Source organism: Bison bison, unplaced genomic scaffold (genome assembly GCF_000754665.1).
Source record: "Bison bison bison isolate TAMUID 2011002044 unplaced genomic scaffold, Bison_UMD1.0 scf7180017864056, whole genome shotgun sequence".
NCBI classification, from domain to species: domain Eukaryota; kingdom Metazoa; phylum Chordata; class Mammalia; order Artiodactyla; family Bovidae; genus Bison; species Bison bison.
Genome location: NW_011494628.1, coordinates 1,129,124 through 1,133,781, shown reverse-complemented (window position 1 = coordinate 1,133,781; position 4,658 = coordinate 1,129,124).

The following is a 4,658-nucleotide window of genomic DNA, read 5'->3' as shown; positions in this document are numbered from 1 at the left end:
CTCTGTGCGACCCCATAGACAGCAGCCCACCACGCTCCCCTGTCCCTGGGATTCTCCAGGCAAGAACACTGGAGTGGGTTGCCATTTTCTTCTCCAATGCATGAAAGTGAAAAGTGAAAGTGAAATTGCTCAGTCATGTCTGACGTCAGCAACACCATGGACTGCAGCCTACCAGGCTCCTCTGTCCATGGGATTTTCCAGGCAAGAATACTCGAGTGGGATGCCATTGCCTTCTCCATTGACATCCTTACCTACTGATTATTTCCAGCTTGTTTCTCCTCCCATGTCTGGCTGGTTCTTTTTTCAAGTTGTCTTCTACAAACCAGCCAGATTATTCTATTAAAACTCTGCACAAGTCATCATTCCCTCTCTCTCTCTCTCCTAAAAAAACAAACAAACAAACAAACAAACCCTTTTTCAACAACTCTCTGAGATCATCCAGACCCCACAGAGTTTCTGGCAACTGAGTCTCCACGACCTAACCCATGGACCTTCCTTTCAGGAAATCTTTCTCTCTGGTCACAATGGTTTACTCATTATCTCTGCTGATTCCCTGTGTTCACAGACTAATGTCTCTCAAACATATCCACTATAGACTCCTTAACTACAGAGGAGGGTGACTCAAGTACAAAGAAGGAGATGTTGCTTTCAAAATGTGTGTCTTATGTTAAGAACTCACACAAAAGTGTGCATTCCTAACATAATATATCCATCCATGTTTGTCTTAATATATAAACATCTTAGATCATAGCTACTCTGTAAAACTAGATGAGTCCAATCTCCAGGGTCTGGTAAGACGTACCCAGGTAAGCTGATGGTTTGTGGATCCTTCTGGTTCACCACAGAGCAGAGCACCATTTCCCCCAACAAACCCACAGTCAGTCCTCCTGGGTTCCCTCCTCCCTACCGTGACTATCTGGGACGGCAGTCACCACCTCCTCTTTGATCCTACCCACTATAGCTTAAACTATGGACCACCTTTTCATAAACAATTCTGTTCCCCCAATTAAAAGGTAGGCTCTTGGAGACTAAGAGTCTCTGTTACACCAGTATCTATTCCCTGGGTGTTGCATGAAGCTCTAAGTGTAAATGGCTCTCAGCAACGTCTTCTGTATTCCTCAAATGCTTTAAAGTGTCTCTTAACATTTTCATTTTATATTGATTTTTTTCTCTCTTCTCTTTTCTTTCTCTCCTGTCTTTTGATGGCATTTCTTTCCTCCTTTCTCCTGTTTCATGTCTGAATGAATCAAACACTGACATCTCTCAATGGTAGGAGTTTTTCTGTGCCATGCTTTCAAATGCTTCCAACAGAACAATAAACAGAGTGAAAAGAATAACGAAGAATGGCTTATATATGTATTTGTTTGTTTGTTTTTAGCATTTTATCAAAGTCAGGCCCTGTGCTCAGAGATTTATTTGACTTGTTTCATGATAACATGCCTGTTGAGAATCCCTTACTAAGGAAAGGTGGAACATTCCAGAAAAACAACTCTCAGCTTCCTGGAGACCCACTTCCTGTCTTAGTAACAGCCCCACCACATGTAAGAATGAAGGCAGAGAACTCATGAGAGGAAAGGCTTTGAAACAGAGGGTTAACATGAGACGAGGGTCACTCATTAACTCTGCTCTCTGTGGTCCCCATTAACCAGGTGATCGAAAGGGTGACAGAAAGGGTGTGTCAGCTAAATCACAGAACACTGTTGTGGTTGTCTTCCTCTTATTGGGCACGCACGCATGCACACACACACACACACACACTTCCCTCCAACCCTCCCCCCGCCCCGCCCAGCCTTTTTCAGAGGCTGTAAATAACAAGCCTCTCCAGCCTCATGGCATCAGTCATGTAAGCAACACTCTTTTCATCTGTCACTGGCTGGGTGCATCAGTGAGTATATAACTGGGGTGGGGGAGGGAGGCTGTGTGCCCGCTGGGCATGGTCTCCTGGCTCCAGGTGAGAATCGACCTTTCTAGTTGATGATGTGGCCACGTCCAGGTGGCCATAGCATTGATGATGAGAACCCGAACGTATAAATACAGAATCAAGTAATCACACACCAAATCATTTTTTCCCCCTCTTGTTGACTGGCTGAGCAGTTATTAGTTGGAATTCTGAGAAGGCTTGTGTTTCTTTTCATTATGTTTATGGTTTCCAGTCTATTAATAGCAAGTCCATTCTTTGCAGCAAACTTCTTCAACCATTAAGGCCAATTTCCATTAAAAATTGTTTTCAAAAATTATCCAAAGGGAGACAGAGTTGTTGCTTTTCCATAGATAGAACTTTCTGATTTCTTTGAAGTCTGTGCTGACTTCTTTAGGCAAGCGGGAATGTGCCAATTTGAGGGGCTGTGGTAAATTTTAATACATTTGCTCTGTACAGTCAATCTGCACTACCTATCAGCCCAGCATTGAAACGCTTAGGCCAGGATAACAAGAAAAAAGGAGGATAAACCTCCCCTGGGACTCTGGTCTAGTGGTGTGCCAAGCCAAGTTCTTAATTTGGAGAGCAATTCTGCAGAAATGAACAGAAACTGCTACCTAAACATTTTAATAAGAATAAGCCCCCAAGCCAATATGCAATCGAGTGCACTGCTTTCTAGTAATTTCATTTATACAACAGCTCCACAAGCTGTTTTGCTCTCCATATTCAGATAACCCTCGCCTCTAGGGTGACCGGAAAAATGATATTTTAATCATGCGCCACATCTGTGATCAGAAATACTTAATGAAACACTCTGATGATCGTATGGTAACAAGCTTCAAAGAACTCTTTCCCAGATTGAGGCAGGATCTGTTTGCTTCTTGTGACAATTTTAGCAGTGTATTTTTCAGTATCCTCTGCAGGAATCATTACCCGGGGACATGTGCTTGGGATGAGGTCCAGCAGTTTTTTTCAGTTGGGGGATTTTGCTAGCACCCACAGAACCTCGGGATCAGTGCTGTCCAATAGAAATACAATGCAAGTTGCACATGTAATTAAAAATTTTGTCATTATATTAAGAAAAGTAGAAAGAAATAGGTGAAATTAATTTTACTAATACATTTTATGTAACACAACATATTAACAATATTGGGCTTCCCAGGTGATGCAGTGGTAAAGAATCTGCCTGCCAGTGCAGGAAGCACAGGAGATGAAGGTTTGAGCCCTGAGCTGGGAAGAGTCCCTGGAGGATGGCATGGCAACCCACTCCTGTATTCTTGACTGGAGAATCCCATGGACAGAGGAGCCTGGTGGGCTACAGTCCATGGAGTCACAAAGAGTAGGACATGACTGAAGCAACTTAGTGTCAACAGCATCCACAAGATTATTGTTTTGATGTGTGAAAGTGAAAGGGTTAGTTGTTCAGTCCTGTCCAACTCTGAGACCCCACAGACTGTAGCCCACCAGGCTCCTCTGCCCATGGAATTCTCCAGGGAAGAATACTGGAGTGGGTTGCCATTTCCTTCTCTTCTGACTTACTTCACTATGTACACCAGGCTCTAGGTTAATCCATCTCACTAGAACTGACTCAAATTCGCCCCTTTTACGGCTGAGTAATATTCCATTGTATATATGCACCACATCATCTTTAACCATTCACGGTCAATGGACATCTATGGTGTTTCCATGTCTTGGCTATTGTATATAGTGCTGCAATGAAACGTATGTGATTTTAAGCCATAAAATGTGTGGGGTTTCATTATGCCACAATAGAAAATGAATACAATAACATCCCAATAATAAACATAACAATAATAGATCATAGTATTCAGCACTTACTACGTGCTAAACATAATCAATTGCTTTATCTCATTATTCCTCACAGCACCTCCTAAGTCTGGCACTGTTATTACCCCAATTTAGCACATGCAAAAGCTGAGGCTCAGGACTGAGGATGTGGGGGCAGGGGTCCAGCCCAGGGCTGGAACTCTGAAGAGTCTGGTCACTATGCCACACTGCCTCCTATTCAGAGAGGGGCCCCTCATGGAAGGACTGATGCTGAAGATGAAGCTCCAAGTCTGTAGCCACCCGATGCAAAGAGTAGACTCATTGGAAAAGACCCTGATGCTGGGAAAGATTGAGAAAAAGAGGAGAAGGGCATGACAGAGGAAGAGATGGTTGGATGGCATCATCCAACTCAATGGATATGAGTTTGAGCAAACCCCGGTAGATAGTGAAGGGCAATGAAGCCTGGCGTGCTGCAGTCCATGGGGCCCCAAAGACTGAGCACAGCACAATATTCAAGAGCTGATGATTTAGTGGGGGCCAGTGGTGCAGACTAAGAAACAGCTTGCCATTGTGGTGTGAATTTGCTGCAATTGAGACATGCACAGGGTGCTATGGAGGGTCGGGGGCAACATTAGACCAATCTGGAGTTAGGGAAGGCATCTTGGAAAAGGCAGTCTTCAGTTGTGTCTTATTCATTTGTTTAGTGGTATTTATTTGCTCCTTAAAATTTTCCAAATAATATGTAAAAATATAAATAAGAGAGTAAAAAACATATCCGAAATCTCTTCACCCAGAGATACTCACAGTTGACCATTGGTGACCTTCCAGGAGTGTGTGTGTGTGTGTGTGTGTGTAGATAGCATATTTTTTATTATCATCATTAAGGTTGAGGAAAACAGCGCCTAGTTATTCAACTGTAGCAGTATACCCACCCAAAACTCAACCACCAGCC